The 19,893-nt window shown below is 38.9% G+C and overlaps 18 non-coding genes across 18 annotated transcripts; all 18 read left to right on the top strand.

Moving 5' to 3' along the window:
* The first annotated feature begins 326 nt into the window (after positions 1 to 326).
* Positions 327 to 408, top strand: TRNAS-UGA (transfer RNA serine (anticodon UGA)). Its single transcript has one exon. It is a non-coding gene; the product is annotated as a tRNA-Ser (tRNA).
* Positions 409 to 1,337: 929 nt separating this feature from the next.
* TRNAS-UGA (transfer RNA serine (anticodon UGA)) lies at positions 1,338 to 1,419 on the top strand. Its single transcript has one exon. It is a non-coding gene; the product is annotated as a tRNA-Ser (tRNA).
* A 930-nt stretch (positions 1,420 to 2,349) lies between these two features.
* On the top strand, positions 2,350 to 2,431 carry TRNAS-UGA (transfer RNA serine (anticodon UGA)). Its single transcript has one exon. It is a non-coding gene; the product is annotated as a tRNA-Ser (tRNA).
* Positions 2,432 to 3,361: 930 nt separating this feature from the next.
* Positions 3,362 to 3,443, top strand: TRNAS-UGA (transfer RNA serine (anticodon UGA)). Its single transcript has one exon. It is a non-coding gene; the product is annotated as a tRNA-Ser (tRNA).
* A 930-nt stretch (positions 3,444 to 4,373) lies between these two features.
* Positions 4,374 to 4,455, top strand: TRNAS-UGA (transfer RNA serine (anticodon UGA)). Its single transcript has one exon. It is a non-coding gene; the product is annotated as a tRNA-Ser (tRNA).
* Positions 4,456 to 5,385: 930 nt separating this feature from the next.
* On the top strand, positions 5,386 to 5,467 carry TRNAS-UGA (transfer RNA serine (anticodon UGA)). Its single transcript has one exon. It is a non-coding gene; the product is annotated as a tRNA-Ser (tRNA).
* A 930-nt stretch (positions 5,468 to 6,397) lies between these two features.
* On the top strand, positions 6,398 to 6,479 carry TRNAS-UGA (transfer RNA serine (anticodon UGA)). The gene has a single exon. It is a non-coding gene; the product is annotated as a tRNA-Ser (tRNA).
* Positions 6,480 to 7,408: 929 nt separating this feature from the next.
* Positions 7,409 to 7,490, top strand: TRNAS-UGA (transfer RNA serine (anticodon UGA)). Its single transcript has one exon. It is a non-coding gene; the product is annotated as a tRNA-Ser (tRNA).
* Positions 7,491 to 8,420: 930 nt separating this feature from the next.
* Positions 8,421 to 8,502, top strand: TRNAS-UGA (transfer RNA serine (anticodon UGA)). The gene has a single exon. It is a non-coding gene; the product is annotated as a tRNA-Ser (tRNA).
* Positions 8,503 to 9,432: 930 nt separating this feature from the next.
* Positions 9,433 to 9,514, top strand: TRNAS-UGA (transfer RNA serine (anticodon UGA)). The gene has a single exon. It is a non-coding gene; the product is annotated as a tRNA-Ser (tRNA).
* A 930-nt stretch (positions 9,515 to 10,444) lies between these two features.
* TRNAS-UGA (transfer RNA serine (anticodon UGA)) lies at positions 10,445 to 10,526 on the top strand. The gene has a single exon. It is a non-coding gene; the product is annotated as a tRNA-Ser (tRNA).
* Positions 10,527 to 11,456: 930 nt separating this feature from the next.
* On the top strand, positions 11,457 to 11,538 carry TRNAS-UGA (transfer RNA serine (anticodon UGA)). Its single transcript has one exon. It is a non-coding gene; the product is annotated as a tRNA-Ser (tRNA).
* A 929-nt stretch (positions 11,539 to 12,467) lies between these two features.
* On the top strand, positions 12,468 to 12,549 carry TRNAS-UGA (transfer RNA serine (anticodon UGA)). The gene has a single exon. It is a non-coding gene; the product is annotated as a tRNA-Ser (tRNA).
* Positions 12,550 to 13,479: 930 nt separating this feature from the next.
* On the top strand, positions 13,480 to 13,561 carry TRNAS-UGA (transfer RNA serine (anticodon UGA)). Its single transcript has one exon. It is a non-coding gene; the product is annotated as a tRNA-Ser (tRNA).
* Positions 13,562 to 14,491: 930 nt separating this feature from the next.
* TRNAS-UGA (transfer RNA serine (anticodon UGA)) lies at positions 14,492 to 14,573 on the top strand. The gene has a single exon. It is a non-coding gene; the product is annotated as a tRNA-Ser (tRNA).
* A 1,941-nt stretch (positions 14,574 to 16,514) lies between these two features.
* Positions 16,515 to 16,596, top strand: TRNAS-UGA (transfer RNA serine (anticodon UGA)). The gene has a single exon. It is a non-coding gene; the product is annotated as a tRNA-Ser (tRNA).
* Positions 16,597 to 17,525: 929 nt separating this feature from the next.
* Positions 17,526 to 17,607, top strand: TRNAS-UGA (transfer RNA serine (anticodon UGA)). The gene has a single exon. It is a non-coding gene; the product is annotated as a tRNA-Ser (tRNA).
* A 929-nt stretch (positions 17,608 to 18,536) lies between these two features.
* Positions 18,537 to 18,618, top strand: TRNAS-UGA (transfer RNA serine (anticodon UGA)). Its single transcript has one exon. It is a non-coding gene; the product is annotated as a tRNA-Ser (tRNA).
* Positions 18,619 to 19,893: the final 1,275 nt, after the last annotated feature.

Genomic DNA, 19,893 nt, shown 5'->3' with positions numbered 1-19,893 from the left:
ACTGCGTCCATTCCCGACTGTGTTTTCAACAGGTGATATTTTCGGTTCTGTCACAGCTAGAACTGTGATTTTGGTGTCATATGAAAGAGTAGAATCCAGTCTTTCAAATGCCACCAAATCTGCTTTTTTAGGTGGCCCACAGCCCGAGATATGGCTGTTTGAATTGATCCTCCTTCCCTGTAGCTTGAGTTTCACAATGTGTGTGAAGCAACTTCATGCTGATAGGACAGCATCAGATGCTGAGTTCAGAGCAAAAGACTGATCTCATATTTTAGGCTAGCCCCTTAGGTGTAGTTGCCAGAAGTCTTAACAGTCAGGGTACATAAGTTGTGATGGCCGAGTGGTTAAGGCGTTGGATTTGAAATCCAATGGGGTCTCCCTGCACAGGTTCAAGTCCTGTTCACAACGTTCTATTTTAAGAAGAGAACTTCCAGAAACATATTAAAGTTTGTCACCTATAGAAAGAGTTATTTTAATTCCATCCTCTTTATCACTGATTAATTACATTAATAATAGTGGTTCCAGCTGTGCCCCTGGCTTACAACTCTGAAAAGCGAGCAATATTTAGAGTATAAATCACTATAACTACAGCATCCCATTTGTCCAGACTTTTATTTTCCTCTTGATAAAAACAAATCAGGTTGGTTGGACAAATTCTGTCCTTAGTAAATCTCTGCTTGCTGTCAATTATAATACTATTTTCTGTCACATACTCCTGTATATAGTCCCTTAAATGGACTCTGTCACCAGTTTATCAATTCCCAATTTCCTAACTAGCCTAATAGGCGCTATGATGCTGATAACTACAGTGTGATTTGTTGTTTTTTTTAAAAAACGTTTATTTGCAAAGTTATGAGCATTTATTTATATATACTAATGTAGCTCTAATAGCCAAATAGGAGATGACTCCTTTTTACTCTGGGCAGCTAATGTTTTCTGTATGATGCTGTCCAATCAGCATACAACTTCTCCCCCTTCCCTGTCCAGCAACACAGTGTGATCATATAGTACACTGCGTCCATTCCCGACTGTGTTTTCAACAGGTGATATCTTCGGTTCTGTCACAGCTAGAACTGTGATTTTGGTGTCATATGAAAGAGTAGAATCCAGTCTTTCAAATGCCACCAAATCTGCTTTTTTAGGTGGCCCACAGCCCGAGATATGGCTGTTTGAATTGATCCTCCTTCCCTGTAGCTTGAGTTTCACAATGTGTGTGAAGCAACTTCATGCTGATAGGACAGCATCAGATGCTGAGTTCAGAGCAAAAGACTGATCTCATATTTTAGGCTAGCCCCTTAGGTGTAGTTGCCAGAAGTCTTAACAGTCAGGGTACATAAGTTGTGATGGCCGAGTGGTTAAGGCGTTGGATTTGAAATCCAATGGGGTCTCCCTGCACAGGTTCAAGTCCTGTTCACAACGTTCTATTTTAAGAAGAGAACTTCCAGAAACATATTAAAGTTTGTCACCTATAGAAAGAGTTATTTTAATTCCATCCTCTTTATCACTGATTAATTACATTAATAATAGTGGTTCCAGCTGTGCCCCTGGCTTACAACTCTGAAAAGCGAGCAATATTTAGAGTATAAATCACTATAACTACAGCATCCCATTTGTCCAGACTTTTATTTTCCTCTTGATAAAAACAAATCAGGTTGGTTGGACAAATTCTGTCCTTAGTAAATCTCTGCTTGCTGTCAATTATAATACTATTTTCTGTCACATACTCCTGTATATAGTCCCTTAAATGGACTCTGTCACCAGTTTATCAATTCCCAATTTCCTAACTAGCCTAATAGGCGCTATGATGCTGATAACTACAGTGTGATTTGTTGTTTTTTTTTAAAAAACGTTTATTTGCAAAGTTATGAGCATTTATTTATATATACTAATGTAGCTCTAATAGCCAAATAGGAGATGACTCCTTTTTACTCTGGGCAGCTAATGTTTTCTGTATGATGCTGTCCAATCAGCATACAACTTCTCCCCCTTCCCTGTCCAGCAACACAGTGTGATCATATAGTACACTGCGTCCATTCCCGACTGTGTTTTCAACAGGTGATATCTTCGGTTCTGTCACAGCTAGAACTGTGATTTTGGTGTCATATGAAAGAGTAGAATCCAGTCTTTCAAATGCCACCAAATCTGCTTTTTTAGGTGGCCCACAGCCCGAGATATGGCTGTTTGAATTGATCCTCCTTCCCTGTAGCTTGAGTTTCACAATGTGTGTGAAGCAACTTCATGCTGATAGGACAGCATCAGATGCTGAGTTCAGAGCAAAAGACTGATCTCATATTTTAGGCTAGCCCCTTAGGTGTAGTTGCCAGAAGTCTTAACAGTCAGGGTACATAAGTTGTGATGGCCGAGTGGTTAAGGCGTTGGATTTGAAATCCAATGGGGTCTCCCTGCACAGGTTCAAGTCCTGTTCACAACGTTCTATTTTAAGAAGAGAACTTCCAGAAACATATTAAAGTTTGTCACCTATAGAAAGAGTTATTTTAATTCCATCCTCTTTATCACTGATTAATTACATTAATAATAGTGGTTCCAGCTGTGCCCCTGGCTTACAACTCTGAAAAGCGAGCAATATTTAGAGTATAAATCACTATAACTACAGCATCCCATTTGTCCAGACTTTTATTTTCCTCTTGATAAAAACAAATCAGGTTGGTTGGACAAATTCTGTCCTTAGTAAATCTCTGCTTGCTGTCAATTATAATACTATTTTCTGTCACATACTCCTGTATATAGTCCCTTAAATGGACTCTGTCACCAGTTTATCAATTCCCAATTTCCTAACTAGCCTAATAGGCGCTATGATGCTGATAACTACAGTGTGATTTGTTGTTTTTTTTTAAAAAACGTTTATTTGCAAAGTTATGAGCATTTATTTATATATACTAATGTAGCTCTAATAGCCAAATAGGAGATGACTCCTTTTTACTCTGGGCAGCTAATGTTTTCTGTATGATGCTGTCCAATCAGCATACAACTTCTCCCCCTTCCCTGTCCAGCAACACAGTGTGATCATATAGTACACTGCGTCCATTCCCGACTGTGTTTTCAACAGGTGATATCTTCGGTTCTGTCACAGCTAGAACTGTGATTTTGGTGTCATATGAAAGAGTAGAATCCAGTCTTTCAAATGCCACCAAATCTGCTTTTTTAGGTGGCCCACAGCCCGAGATATGGCTGTTTGAATTGATCCTCCTTCCCTGTAGCTTGAGTTTCACAATGTGTGTGAAGCAACTTCATGCTGATAGGACAGCATCAGATGCTGAGTTCAGAGCAAAAGACTGATCTCATATTTTAGGCTAGCCCCTTAGGTGTAGTTGCCAGAAGTCTTAACAGTCAGGGTACATAAGTTGTGATGGCCGAGTGGTTAAGGCGTTGGATTTGAAATCCAATGGGGTCTCCCTGCACAGGTTCAAGTCCTGTTCACAACGTTCTATTTTAAGAAGAGAACTTCCAGAAACATATTAAAGTTTGTCACCTATAGAAAGAGTTATTTTAATTCCATCCTCTTTATCACTGATTAATTACATTAATAATAGTGGTTCCAGCTGTGCCCCTGGCTTACAACTCTGAAAAGCGAGCAATATTTAGAGTATAAATCACTATAACTACAGCATCCCATTTGTCCAGACTTTTATTTTCCTCTTGATAAAAACAAATCAGGTTGGTTGGACAAATTCTGTCCTTAGTAAATCTCTGCTTGCTGTCAATTATAATACTATTTTCTGTCACATACTCCTGTATATAGTCCCTTAAATGGACTCTGTCACCAGTTTATCAATTCCCAATTTCCTAACTAGCCTAATAGGCGCTATGATGCTGATAACTACAGTGTGATTTGTTGTTTTTTTTTAAAAAACGTTTATTTGCAAAGTTATGAGCATTTATTTATATATACTAATGTAGCTCTAATAGCCAAATAGGAGATGACTCCTTTTTACTCTGGGCAGCTAATGTTTTCTGTATGATGCTGTCCAATCAGCATACAACTTCTCCCCCTTCCCTGTCCAGCAACACAGTGTGATCATATAGTACACTGCGTCCATTCCCGACTGTGTTTTCAACAGGTGATATCTTCGGTTCTGTCACAGCTAGAACTGTGATTTTGGTGTCATATGAAAGAGTAGAATCCAGTCTTTCAAATGCCACCAAATCTGCTTTTTTAGGTGGCCCACAGCCCGAGATATGGCTGTTTGAATTGATCCTCCTTCCCTGTAGCTTGAGTTTCACAATGTGTGTGAAGCAACTTCATGCTGATAGGACAGCATCAGATGCTGAGTTCAGAGCAAAAGACTGATCTCATATTTTAGGCTAGCCCCTTAGGTGTAGTTGCCAGAAGTCTTAACAGTCAGGGTACATAAGTTGTGATGGCCGAGTGGTTAAGGCGTTGGATTTGAAATCCAATGGGGTCTCCCTGCACAGGTTCAAGTCCTGTTCACAACGTTCTATTTTAAGAAGAGAACTTCCAGAAACATATTAAAGTTTGTCACCTATAGAAAGAGTTATTTTAATTCCATCCTCTTTATCACTGATTAATTACATTAATAATAGTGGTTCCAGCTGTGCCCCTGGCTTACAACTCTGAAAAGCGAGCAATATTTAGAGTATAAATCACTATAACTACAGCATCCCATTTGTCCAGACTTTTATTTTCCTCTTGATAAAAACAAATCAGGTTGGTTGGACAAATTCTGTCCTTAGTAAATCTCTGCTTGCTGTCAATTATAATACTATTTTCTGTCACATACTCCTGTATATAGTCCCTTAAATGGACTCTGTCACCAGTTTATCAATTCCCAATTTCCTAACTAGCCTAATAGGCGCTATGATGCTGATAACTACAGTGTGATTTGTTGTTTTTTTTTAAAAAACGTTTATTTGCAAAGTTATGAGCATTTATTTATATATACTAATGTAGCTCTAATAGCCAAATAGGAGATGACTCCTTTTTACTCTGGGCAGCTAATGTTTTCTGTATGATGCTGTCCAATCAGCATACAACTTCTCCCCCTTCCCTGTCCAGCAACACAGTGTGATCATATAGTACACTGCGTCCATTCCCGACTGTGTTTTCAACAGGTGATATCTTCGGTTCTGTCACAGCTAGAACTGTGATTTTGGTGTCATATGAAAGAGTAGAATCCAGTCTTTCAAATGCCACCAAATCTGCTTTTTTAGGTGGCCCACAGCCCGAGATATGGCTGTTTGAATTGATCCTCCTTCCCTGTAGCTTGAGTTTCACAATGTGTGTGAAGCAACTTCATGCTGATAGGACAGCATCAGATGCTGAGTTCAGAGCAAAAGACTGATCTCATATTTTAGGCTAGCCCCTTAGGTGTAGTTGCCAGAAGTCTTAACAGTCAGGGTACATAAGTTGTGATGGCCGAGTGGTTAAGGCGTTGGATTTGAAATCCAATGGGGTCTCCCTGCACAGGTTCAAGTCCTGTTCACAACGTTCTATTTTAAGAAGAGAACTTCCAGAAACATATTAAAGTTTGTCACCTATAGAAAGAGTTATTTTAATTCCATCCTCTTTATCACTGATTAATTACATTAATAATAGTGGTTCCAGCTGTGCCCCTGGCTTACAACTCTGAAAAGCGAGCAATATTTAGAGTATAAATCACTATAACTACAGCATCCCATTTGTCCAGACTTTTATTTTCCTCTTGATAAAAACAAATCAGGTTGGTTGGACAAATTCTGTCCTTAGTAAATCTCTGCTTGCTGTCAATTATAATACTATTTTCTGTCACATACTCCTGTATATAGTCCCTTAAATGGACTCTGTCACCAGTTTATCAATTCCCAATTTCCTAACTAGCCTAATAGGCGCTATGATGCTGATAACTACAGTGTGATTTGTTGTTTTTTTTTAAAAAAAGTTTATTTGCAAAGTTATGAGCATTTATTTATATATACTAATGTAGCTCTAATAGCCAAATAGGAGATGACTCCTTTTTACTCTGGGCAGCTAATGTTTTCTGTATGATGCTGTCCAATCAGCATACAACTTCTCCCCCTTCCCTGTCCAGCAACACAGTGTGATCATATAGTACACTGCGTCCATTCCCGACTGTGTTTTCAACAGGTGATATCTTCGGTTCTGTCACAGCTAGAACTGTGATTTTGGTGTCATATGAAAGAGTAGAATCCAGTCTTTCAAATGCCACCAAATCTGCTTTTTTAGGTGGCCCACAGCCCGAGATATGGCTGTTTGAATTGATCCTCCTTCCCTGTAGCTTGAGTTTCACAATGTGTGTGAAGCAACTTCATGCTGATAGGACAGCATCAGATGCTGAGTTCAGAGCAAAAGACTGATCTCATATTTTAGGCTAGCCCCTTAGGTGTAGTTGCCAGAAGTCTTAACAGTCAGGGTACATAAGTTGTGATGGCCGAGTGGTTAAGGCGTTGGATTTGAAATCCAATGGGGTCTCCCTGCACAGGTTCAAGTCCTGTTCACAACGTTCTATTTTAAGAAGAGAACTTCCAGAAACATATTAAAGTTTGTCACCTATAGAAAGAGTTATTTTAATTCCATCCTCTTTATCACTGATTAATTACATTAATAATAGTGGTTCCAGCTGTGCCCCTGGCTTACAACTCTGAAAAGCGAGCAATATTTAGAGTATAAATCACTATAACTACAGCATCCCATTTGTCCAGACTTTTATTTTCCTCTTGATAAAAACAAATCAGGTTGGTTGGACAAATTCTGTCCTTAGTAAATCTCTGCTTGCTGTCAATTATAATACTATTTTCTGTCACATACTCCTGTATATAGTCCCTTAAATGGACTCTGTCACCAGTTTATCAATTCCCAATTTCCTAACTAGCCTAATAGGCGCTATGATGCTGATAACTACAGTGTGATTTGTTGTTTTTTTTAAAAAACGTTTATTTGCAAAGTTATGAGCATTTATTTATATATACTAATGTAGCTCTAATAGCCAAATAGGAGATGACTCCTTTTTACTCTGGGCAGCTAATGTTTTCTGTATGATGCTGTCCAATCAGCATACAACTTCTCCCCCTTCCCTGTCCAGCAACACAGTGTGATCATATAGTACACTGCGTCCATTCCCGACTGTGTTTTCAACAGGTGATATCTTCGGTTCTGTCACAGCTAGAACTGTGATTTTGGTGTCATATGAAAGAGTAGAATCCAGTCTTTCAAATGCCACCAAATCTGCTTTTTTAGGTGGCCCACAGCCCGAGATATGGCTGTTTGAATTGATCCTCCTTCCCTGTAGCTTGAGTTTCACAATGTGTGTGAAGCAACTTCATGCTGATAGGACAGCATCAGATGCTGAGTTCAGAGCAAAAGACTGATCTCATATTTTAGGCTAGCCCCTTAGGTGTAGTTGCCAGAAGTCTTAACAGTCAGGGTACATAAGTTGTGATGGCCGAGTGGTTAAGGCGTTGGATTTGAAATCCAATGGGGTCTCCCTGCACAGGTTCAAGTCCTGTTCACAACGTTCTATTTTAAGAAGAGAACTTCCAGAAACATATTAAAGTTTGTCACCTATAGAAAGAGTTATTTTAATTCCATCCTCTTTATCACTGATTAATTACATTAATAATAGTGGTTCCAGCTGTGCCCCTGGCTTACAACTCTGAAAAGCGAGCAATATTTAGAGTATAAATCACTATAACTACAGCATCCCATTTGTCCAGACTTTTATTTTCCTCTTGATAAAAACAAATCAGGTTGGTTGGACAAATTCTGTCCTTAGTAAATCTCTGCTTGCTGTCAATTATAATACTATTTTCTGTCACATACTCCTGTATATAGTCCCTTAAATGGACTCTGTCACCAGTTTATCAATTCCCAATTTCCTAACTAGCCTAATAGGCGCTATGATGCTGATAACTACAGTGTGATTTGTTGGTTTTTTTTTAAAAAAGTTTATTTGCAAAGTTATGAGCATTTATTTATATATACTAATGTAGCTCTAATAGCCAAATAGGAGATGACTCCTTTTTACTCTGGGCAGCTAATGTTTTCTGTATGATGCTGTCCAATCAGCATACAACTTCTCCCCCTTCCCTGTCCAGCAACACAGTGTGATCATATAGTACACTGCGTCCATTCCCGACTGTGTTTTCAACAGGTGATATCTTCGGTTCAGTCACAGCTAGAACTGTGATTTTGGTGTCATATGAAAGAGTAGAATCCAGTCTTTCAAATGCCACCAAATCTGCTTTTTTAGGTGGCCCACAGCCCGAGATATGGCTGTTTGAATTGATCCTCCTTCCCTGTAGCTTGAGTTTCACAATGTGTGTGAAGCAACTTCATGCTGATAGGACAGCATCAGATGCTGAGTTCAGAGCAAAAGACTGATCTCATATTTTAGGCTAGCCCCTTAGGTGTAGTTGCCAGAAGTCTTAACAGTCAGGGTACATAAGTTGTGATGGCCGAGTGGTTAAGGCGTTGGATTTGAAATCCAATGGGGTCTCCCTGCACAGGTTCAAGTCCTGTTCACAACGTTCTATTTTAAGAAGAGAACTTCCAGAAACATATTAAAGTTTGTCACCTATAGAAAGAGTTATTTTAATTCCATCCTCTTCATCACTGATTAATTACATTAATAATAGTGGTTCCAGCTGTGCCCCTGGCTTACAACTCTGAAAAGCGAGCAATATTTAGAGTATAAATCACTATAACTACAGCATCCCATTTGTCCAGACTTTTATTTTCCTCTTGATAAAAACAAATCAGGTTGGTTGGACAAATTCTGTCCTTAGTAAATCTCTGCTTGCTGTCAATTATAATACTATTTTCTGTCACATACTCCTGTATATAGTCCCTTAAATGGACTCTGTCACCAGTTTATCAATTCCCAATTTCCTAACTAGCCTAATAGGCGCTATGATGCTGATAACTACAGTGTGATTTGTTGTTTTTTTTAAAAAAAAGTTTATTTGCAAAGTTATGAGCATTTATTTATATATACTAATGTAGCTCTAATAGCCAAATAGGAGATGACTCCTTTTTACTCTGGGCAGCTAATGTTTTCTGTATGATGCTGTCCAATCAGCATACAACTTCTCCCCCTTCCCTGTCCAGCAACACAGTGTGATCATATAGTACACTGCGTCCATTCCCGACTGTGTTTTCAACAGGTGATATCTTCGGTTCAGTCACAGCTAGAACTGTGATTTTGGTGTCATATGAAAGAGTAGAATCCAGTCTTTCAAATGCCACCAAATCTGCTTTTTTAGGTGGCCCACAGCCCGAGATATGGCTGTTTGAATTGATCCTCCTTCCCTGTAGCTTGAGTTTCACAATGTGTGTGAAGCAACTTCATGCTGATAGGACAGCATCAGATGCTGAGTTCAGAGCAAAAGACTGATCTCATATTTTAGGCTAGCCCCTTAGGTGTAGTTGCCAGAAGTCTTAACAGTCAGGGTACATAAGTTGTGATGGCCGAGTGGTTAAGGCGTTGGATTTGAAATCCAATGGGGTCTCCCTGCACAGGTTAAAGTCCTGTTCACAACGTTCTATTTTAAGAAGAGAACTTCCAGAAACATATTAAAGTTTGTCACCTATAGAAAGAGTTATTTTAATTCCATCCTCTTTATCACTGATTAATTACATTAATAATAGTGGTTCCAGCTGTGCCCCTGGCTTACAACTCTGAAAAGCGAGCAATATTTAGAGTATAAATCACTATAACTACAGCATCCCATTTGTCCAGACTTTTATTTTCCTCTTGATAAAAACAAATCAGGTTGGTTGGACAAATTCTGTCCTTAGTAAATCTCTGCTTGCTGTCAATTATAATACTATTTTCTGTCACATACTCCTGTATATAGTCCCTTAAATGGACTCTGTCACCAGTTTATCAATTCCCAATTTCCTAACTAGCCTAATAGGCGCTATGATGCTGATAACTACAGTGTGATTTGTTGTTTTTTTTTAAAAAACGTTTATTTGCAAAGTTATGAGCATTTATTTATATATACTAATGTAGCTCTAATAGCCAAATAGGAGATGACTCCTTTTTACTCTGGGCAGCTAATGTTTTCTGTATGACGCTGTCCAATCAGCATACAACTTCTCCCCCTTCCCTGTCCAGCAACACAGTGTGATCATATAGTACACTGCGTCCATTCCCGACTGTGTTTTCAACAGGTGATATCTTCGGTTCTGTCACAGCTAGAACTGTGATTTTGGTGTCATATGAAAGAGTAGAATCCAGTCTTTCAAATGCCACCAAATCTGCTTATTTAGGTGGCCCACAGCCCGAGATATGGCTGTTTGAATTGATCCTCCTTCCCTGTAGCTTGAGTTTCACAATGTGTGTGAAGCAACTTCATGCTGATAGGACAGCATCAGATGCTGAGTTCAGAGCAAAAGACTGATCTCATATTTTAGGCTAGCCCCTTAGGTGTAGTTGCCAGAAGTCTTAACAGTCAGGGTACATAAGTTGTGATGGCCGAGTGGTTAAGGCGTTGGATTTGAAATCCAATGGGGTCTCCCTGCACAGGTTCAAGTCCTGTTCACAACGTTCTATTTTAAGAAGAGAACTTCCAGAAACATATTAAAGTTTGTCACCTATAGAAAGAGTTATTTTAATTCCATCCTCTTCATCACTGATTAATTACATTAATAATAGTGGTTCCAGCTGTGCCCCTGGCTTACAACTCTGAAAAGCGAGCAATATTTAGAGTATAAATCACTATAACTACAGCATCCCATTTGTCCAGACTTTTATTTTCCTCTTGATAAAAACAAATCAGGTTGGTTGGACAAATTCTGTCCTTAGTAAATCTCTGCTTGCTGTCAATTATAATACTATTTTCTGTCACATACTCCTGTATATAGTCCCTTAAATGGACTCTGTCACCAGTTTATCAATTCCCAATTTCCTAACTAGCCTAATAGGCGCTATGATGCTGATAACTACAGTGTGATTTGTTGTTTTTTTTAAAAAAAAGTTTATTTGCAAAGTTATGAGCATTTATTTATATATACTAATGTAGCTCTAATAGCCAAATAGGAGATGACTCCTTTTTACTCTGGGCAGCTAATGTTTTCTGTATGATGCTGTCCAATCAGCATACAACTTCTCCCCCTTCCCTGTCCAGCAACACAGTGTGATCATATAGTACACTGCGTCCATTCCCGACTGTGTTTTCAACAGGTGATATCTTCGGTTCTGTCACAGCTAGAACTGTGATTTTGGTGTCATATGAAAGAGTAGAATCCAGTCTTTCAAATGCCACCAAATCTGCTTTTTTAGGTGGCCCACAGCCCGAGATATGGCTGTTTGAATTGATCCTCCTTCCCTGTAGCTTGAGTTTCACAATGTGTGTGAAGCAACTTCATGCTGATAGGACAGCATCAGATGCTGAGTTCAGAGCAAAAGACTGATCTCATATTTTAGGCTAGCCCCTTAGGTGTAGTTGCCAGAAGTCTTAACAGTCAGGGTACATAAGTTGTGATGGCCGAGTGGTTAAGGCGTTGGATTTGAAATCCAATGGGGTCTCCCTGCACAGGTTAAAGTCCTGTTCACAACGTTCTATTTTAAGAAGAGAACTTCCAGAAACATATTAAAGTTTGTCACCTATAGAAAGAGTTATTTTAATTCCATCCTCTTTATCACTGATTAATTACATTAATAATAGTGGTTCCAGCTGTGCCCCTGGCTTACAACTCTGAAAAGCGAGCAATATTTAGAGTATAAATCACTATAACTACAGCATCCCATTTGTCCAGACTTTTATTTTCCTCTTGATAAAAACAAATCAGGTTGGTTGGACAACTTCTGTCCTTAGTAAATCTCTGCTTGCTGTCAATTATAATACTATTTTCTGTCACATACTCCTGTATATAGTCCCTTAAATGGACTCTGTCACCAGTTTATCAATTCCCAATTTCCTAACTAGCCTAATAGGCGCTATGATGCTGATAACTACAGTGTGATTTGTTGTTTTTTTTAAAAAACGTTTATTTGCAAAGTTATGAGCATTTATTTATATATACTAATGTAGCTCTAATAGCCAAATAGGAGATGACTCCTTTTTACTCTGGGCAGCTAATGTTTTCTGTATGATGCTGTCCAATCAGCATACAACTTCTCCCCCTTCCCTGTCCAGCAACACAGTGTGATCATATAGTACACTGCGTCCATTCCCGACTGTGTTTTCAACAGGTGATATCTTCGGTTCTGTCACAGCTAGAACTGTGATTTTGGTGTCATATGAAAGAGTAGAATCCAGTCTTTCAAATGCCACCAAATCTGCTTTTTTAGGTGGCCCACAGCCCGAGATATGGCTGTTTGAATTGATCCTCCTTCCCTGTAGCTTGAGTTTCACAATGTGTGTGAAGCAACTTCATGCTGATAGGACAGCATCAGATGCTGAGTTCAGAGCAAAAGACTGATCTCATATTTTAGGCTAGCCCCTTAGGTGTAGTTGCCAGAAGTCTTAACAGTCAGGGTACATAAGTTGTGATGGCCGAGTGGTTAAGGCGTTGGATTTGAAATCCAATGGGGTCTCCCTGCACAGGTTCAAGTCCTGTTCACAACGTTCTATTTTAAGAAGAGAACTTCCAGAAACATATTAAAGTTTGTCACCTATAGAAAGAGTTATTTTAATTCCATCCTCTTCATCACTGATTAATTACATTAATAATAGTGGTTCCAGCTGTGCCCCTGGCTTACAACTCTGAAAAGCGAGCAATATTTAGAGTATAAATCACTATAACTACAGCATCCCATTTGTCCAGACTTTTATTTTCCTCTTGATAAAAACAAATCAGGTTGGTTGGACAAATTCTGTCCTTAGTAAATCTCTGCTTGCTGTCAATTATAATACTATTTTCTGTCACATACTCCTGTATATAGTCCCTTAAATGGACTCTGTCACCAGTTTATCAATTCCCAATTTCCTAACTAGCCTAATAGGCGCTATGATGCTGATAACTACAGTGTGATTTGTTGTTTTTTTTAAAAAAAAGTTTATTTGCAAAGTTATGAGCATTTATTTATATATACTAATGTAGCTCTAATAGCCAAATAGGAGATGACTCCTTTTTACTCTGGGCAGCTAATGTTTTCTGTATGATGCTGTCCAATCAGCATACAACTTCTCCCCCTTCCCTGTCCAGCAACACAGTGTGATCATATAGTACACTGCGTCCATTCCCGACTGTGTTTTCAACAGGTGATATCTTCGGTTCTGTCACAGCTAGAACTGTGATTTTGGTGTCATATGAAAGAGTAGAATCCAGTCTTTCAAATGCCACCAAATCTGCTTTTTTAGGTGGCCCACAGCCCGAGATATGGCTGTTTGAATTGATCCTCCTTCCCTGTAGCTTGAGTTTCACAATGTGTGTGAAGCAACTTCATGCTGATAGGACAGCATCAGATGCTGAGTTCAGAGCAAAAGACTGATCTCATATTTTAGGCTAGCCCCTTAGGTGTAGTTGCCAGAAGTCTTAACAGTCAGGGTACATAAGTTGTGATGGCCGAGTGGTTAAGGCGTTGGATTTGAAATCCAATGGGGTCTCCCTGCACAGGTTCAAGTCCTGTTCACAACGTTCTATTTTAAGAAGAGAACTTCCAGAAACATATTAAAGTTTGTCACCTATAGAAAGAGTTATTTTAATTCCATCCTCTTCATCACTGATTAATTACATTAATAATAGTGGTTCCAGCTGTGCCCCTGGCTTACAACTCTGAAAAGCGAGCAATATTTAGAGTATAAATCACTATAACTACAGCATCCCATTTGTCCAGACTTTTATTTTCCTCTTGATAAAAACAAATCAGGTTGGTTGGACAAATTCTGTCCTTAGTAAATCTCTGCTTGCTGTCAATTATAATACTATTTTCTGTCACATACTCCTGTATATAGTCCCTTAAATGGACTCTGTCACCAGTTTATCAATTCCCAATTTCCTAACTAGCCTAATAGGCGCTATGATGCTGATAACTACAGTGTGATTTGTTGTTTTTTTTAAAAAAAAGTTTATTTGCAAAGTTATGAGCATTTATTTATATATACTAATGTAGCTCTAATAGCCAAATAGGAGATGACTCCTTTTTACTCTGGGCAGCTAATGTTTTCTGTATGATGCTGTCCAATCAGCATACAACTTCTCCCCCTTCCCTGTCCAGCAACACAGTGTGATCATATAGTACACTGCGTCCATTCCCGACTGTGTTTTCAACAGGTGATATCTTCGGTTCAGTCACAGCTAGAACTGTGATTTTGGTGTCATATGAAAGAGTAGAATCCAGTCTTTCAAATGCCACCAAATCTGCTTTTTTAGGTGGCCCACAGCCCGAGATATGGCTGTTTGAATTGATCCTCCTTCCCTGTAGCTTGAGTTTCACAATGTGTGTGAAGCAACTTCATGCTGATAGGACAGCATCAGATGCTGAGTTCAGAGCAAAAGACTGATCTCATATTTTAGGCTAGCCCCTTAGGTGTAGTTGCCAGAAGTCTTAACAGTCAGGGTACATAAGTTGTGATGGCCGAGTGGTTAAGGCGTTGGATTTGAAATCCAATGGGGTCTCCCTGCACAGGTTCAAGTCCTGTTCACAACGTTCTATTTTAAGAAGAGAACTTCCAGAAACATATTAAAGTTTGTCACCTATAGAAAGAGTTATTTTAATTCCATCCTCTTCATCACTGATTAATTACATTAATAATAGTGGTTCCAGCTGTGCCCCTGGCTTACAACTCTGAAAAGCGAGCAATATTTAGAGTATAAATCACTATAACTACAGCATCCCATTTGTCCAGACTTTTATTTTCCTCTTGATAAAAACAAATCAGGTTGGTTGGACAAATTCTGTCCTTAGTAAATCTCTGCTTGCTGTCAATTATAATACTATTTTCTGTCACATACTCCTGTATATAGTCCCTTAAATGGACTCTGTCACCAGTTTATCAATTCCCAATTTCCTAACTAGCCTAATAGGCGCTATGATGCTGATAACTACAGTGTGATTTGTTGTTTTTTTTAAAAAAAAGTTTATTTGCAAAGTTATGAGCATTTATTTATATATACTAATGTAGCTCTAATAGCCAAATAGGAGATGACTCCTTTTTACTCTGGGCAGCTAATGTTTTCTGTATGATGCTGTCCAATCAGCATACAACTTCTCCCCCTTCCCTGTCCAGCAACACAGTGTGATCATATAGTACACTGCGTCCATTCCCGACTGTGTTTTCAACAGGTGATATCTTCGGTTCTGTCACAGCTAGAACTGTGATTTTGGTGTCATATGAAAGAGTAGAATCCAGTCTTTCAAATGCCACCAAATCTGCTTTTTTAGGTGGCCCACAGCCCGAGATATGGCTGTTTGAATTGATCCTCCTTCCCTGTAGCTTGAGTTTCACAATGTGTGTGAAGCAACTTCATGCTGATAGGACAGCATCAGATGCTGAGTTCAGAGCAAAAGACTGATCTCATATTTTAGGCTAGCCCCTTAGGTGTAGTTGCCAGAAGTCTTAAAAGTCAGGGTACATAAGTTGTGATGGCCGAGTGGTTACGGCGTTGGATTTGAAATCCAATGGGGTCTCCCTGCACAGGTTCAAGTCCTGTTCACAACGTTCTATTTTAAGAAGAGAACTTCCAGAAACATATTAAAGTTTGTCACCTATAGAAAGAGTTATTTTAATTCCATCCTCTTTATCACTGATTAATTACATTAATAATAGTGGTTCCAGCTGTGCCCCTGGCTTACAACTCTGAAAAGCGAGCAATATTTAGAGTATAAATCACTATAACTACAGCATCCCATTTGTCCAGACTTTTATTTTCCTCTTGATAAAAACAAATCAGGTTGGTTGGACAACTTCTGTCCTTAGTAAATCTCTGCTTGCTGTCAATTATAATACTATTTTCTGTCACATACTCCTGTATATAGTCCCTTAAATGGACTCTGTCACCAGTTTATCAATTCCCAATTTCCTAACTAGCCTAATAGGCGCTATGATGCTGATAACTACAGTGTGATTTGTTGTTTTTTTTAAAAAACGTTTATTTGCAAAGTTATGAGCATTTATTTATATATACTAATGTAGCTCTAATAGCCAAATAGGAGATGACTCCTTTTTACTCTGGGCAGCTAATGTTTTCTGTATGATGCTGTCCAATCAGCATACAACTTCTCCCCCTTCCCTGTCCAGCAACACAGTGTGATCATATAGTACACTGCGTCCATTCCCGACTGTGTTTTCAACAGGTGATATCTTCGGTTCTGTCACAGCTAGAACTGTGATTTTGGTGTCATATGAAAGAGTAGAATCCAGTCTTTCAAATGCCACCAAATCTGCTTTTTTAGGTGGCCCACAGCCCGAGATATGGCTGTTTGAATTGATCCTCCTTCCCTGTAGCTTGAGTTTCACAATGTGTGTGAAGCAACTTCATGCTGATAGGACAGCATCAGATGCTGAGTTCAGAGCAAAAGACTGATCTCATATTTTAGGCTAGCCCCTTAGGTGTAGTTGCCAGAAGTCTTAACAGTCAGGGTACATAAGTTGTGATGGCCGAGTGGTTAAGGCGTTGGATTTGAAATCCAATGGGGTCTCCCTGCACAGGTTAAAGTCCTGTTCACAACGTTCTATTTTAAGAAGAGAACTTCCAGAAACATATTAAAGTTTGTCACCTATAGAAAGAGTTATTTTAATTCCATCCTCTTCATCACTGATTAATTACATTAATAATAGTGGTTCCAGCTGTGCCCCTGGCTTACAACTCTGAAAAGCGAGCAATATTTAGAGTATAAATCACTATAACTACAGCATCCCATTTGTCCAGACTTTTATTTTCCTCTTGATAAAAACAAATCAGGTTGGTTGGACAAATTCTGTCCTTAGTAAATCTCTGCTTGCTGTCAATTATAATACTATTTTCTGTCACATACTCCTGTATATAGTCCCTTAAATGGACTCTGTCACCAGTTTATCAATTCCCAATTTCCTAACTAGCCTAATAGGCGCTATGATGCTGATAACTACAGTGTGATTTGTTGTTTTTTTTAAAAAACGTTTATTTGCAAAGTTATGAGCATTTATTTATATATACTAATGTAGCTCTAATAGCCAAATAGGAGATGACTCCTTTTTACTCTGGGCAGCTAATGTTTTCTGTATGATGCTGTCCAATCAGCATACAACTTCTCCCCCTTCCCTGTCCAGCAACACAGTGTGATCATATAGTACACTGCGTCCATTCCCGACTGTGTTTTCAACAGGTGATATCTTCGGTTCTGTCACAGCTAGAACTGTGATTTTGGTGTCATATGAAAGAGTAGAATCCAGTCTTTCAAATGCCACCAAATCTGCTTTTTTAGGTGGCCCACAGCCCGAGATATGGCTGTTTGAATTGATCCTCCTTCCCTGTAGCTTGAGTTTCACAATGTGTGTGAAGCAACTTCATGCTGATAGGACAGCATCAGATGCTGAGTTCAGAGCAAAAGACTGATCTCATATTTTAGGCTAGCCCCTTAGGTGTAGTTGCCAGAAGTCTTAACAGTCAGGGTACATAAGTTGTGATGGCCGAGTGGTTAAGGCGTTGGATTTGAAATCCAATGGGGTCTCCCTGCACAGGTTCAAGTCCTGTTCACAACGTTCTATTTTAAGAAGAGAACTTCCAGAAACATATTAAAGTTTGTCACCTATAGAAAGAGTTATTTTAATTCCATCCTCTTTATCACTGATTAATTACATTAATAATAGTGGTTCCAGCTGTGCCCCTGGCTTACAACTCTGAAAAGCGAGCAATATTTAGAGTATAAATCACTATAACTACAGCATCCCATTTGTCCAGACTTTTATTTTCCTCTTGATAAAAACAAATCAGGTTGGTTGGACAACTTCTGTCCTTAGTAAATCTCTGCTTGCTGTCAATTATAATACTATTTTCTGTCACATACTCCTGTATATAGTCCCTTAAATGGACTCTGTCACCAGTTTATCAATTCCCAATTTCCTAACTAGCCTAATAGGCGCTATGATGCTGATAACTACAGTGTGATTTGTTGTTTTTTTTTAAAAACGTTTATTTGCAAAGTTATGAGCATTTATTTATATATACTAATGTAGCTCTAATAGCCAAATAGGAGATGACTCCTTTTTACTCTGGGCAGCTAATGTTTTCTGTATGATGCTGTCCAATCAGCATACAACTTCTCCCCCTTCCCTGTCCAGCAACACAGTGTGATCATATAGTACACTGCGTCCATTCCCGACTGTGTATTCAACAGGTGATATCTTCGGTTCTGTCACAGCTAGAACTGTGATTTTGGTGTCATATGAAAGAGTAGAATCCAGTCTTTCAAATGCCACCAAATCTGCTTTTTTAGGTGGCCCACAGCCCGAGATATGGCTGTTTGAATTGATCCTCCTTCCCTGTAGCTTGAGTTTCACAATGTGTGTGAAGCAACTTCATGCTGATAGGACAGCATCAGATGCTGAGTTCAGAGCAAAAGACTGATCTCATATTTTAGGCTATCCCCTTAGGTGTAGTTGCCAGAAGTCTTAACAGTCAGGGTACATAAGTTGTGATGGCCGAGTGGTTAAGGCGTTGGATTTGAAATCCAATGGGGTCTCCCTGCACAGGTTCAAGTCCTGTTCACAACGTTCTATTTTAAGAAGAGAACTTCCAGAAACATATTAAAGTTTGTCACCTATAGAAAGAGTTATTTTAATTCCATCCTCTTTATCACTGATTAATTACATTAATAATAGTGGTTCCAGCTGTGCCCCTGGCTTACAACTCTGAAAAGCGAGCAATATTTAGAGTATAAATCACTATAACTACAGCATCCCATTTGTCCAGACTTTTATTTTCCTCTTGATAAAAACAAATCAGGTTGGTTGGACAACTTCTGTCCTTAGTAAATCTCTGCTTGCTGTCAATTATAATACTATTTTCTGTCACATACTCCTGTATATAGTCCCTTAAATGGACTCTGTCACCAGTTTATCAATTCCCAATTTCCTAACTAGCCTAATAGGCGCTATGATGCTGATAACTACAGTGTGATTTGTTGTTTTTTTTTAAAAACGTTTATTTGCAAAGTTATGAGCATTTATTTATATATACTAATGTAGCTCTAATAGCCAAATAGGAGATGACTCCTTTTTACTCTGGGCAGCTAATGTTTTCTGTATGATGCTGTCCAATCAGCATACAACTTCTCCCCCTTCCCTGTCCAGCAACACAGTGTGATCATATAGTACACTGCGTCCATTCCCGACTGTGTATTCAACAGGTGATATCTTCGGTTCTGTCACAGCTAGAACTGTGATTTTGGTGTCATATGAAAGAGTAGAATCCAGTCTTTCAAATGCCACCAAATCTGCTTATTTAGGTGGCCCACAGCCCGAGATATGGCTGTTTGAATTGATCCTCCTTCCCTGTAGCTTGAGTTTCACAATGTGTGTGAAGCAACTTCATGCTGATAGGACAGCATCAGATGCTGAGTTCAGAGCAAAAGACTGATCTCATATTTTAGGCTAGCCCCTTAGGTGTAGTTGCCAGAAGTCTTAACAGTCAGGGTACATAAGTTGTGATGGCCGAGTGGTTAATGCGTTGGATTTGAAATCCAATGGGGTCTCCCTGCACAGGTTCAAGTCCTGTTCACAATGTTCTATTTTAAGAAGAGAACTTCCAGAAACATATTAAAGTTTGTCACCTATAGAAAGAGTTATTTTAATTCCATCCTCTTTATCACTGATTAATTACATTAATAATAGTGGTTCCAGCTGTGCCCCTGGCTTACAACTCTGAAAAGCGAGCAATATTTAGAGTATAAATCACTATAACTACAGCATCCCATTTGTCCAGACTTTTATTTTCCTCTTGATAAAAACAAATCAGGTTGGTTGGACAACTTCTGTCCTTAGTAAATC

This window comes from Rhinoderma darwinii (assembly GCF_050947455.1).
Source record: "Rhinoderma darwinii isolate aRhiDar2 chromosome 3 unlocalized genomic scaffold, aRhiDar2.hap1 SUPER_3_unloc_13, whole genome shotgun sequence".
Lineage (NCBI taxonomy): Eukaryota > Metazoa > Chordata > Amphibia > Anura > Rhinodermatidae > Rhinoderma > Rhinoderma darwinii.
This window is presented reverse-complemented; position numbering and strand designations above follow the sequence as displayed.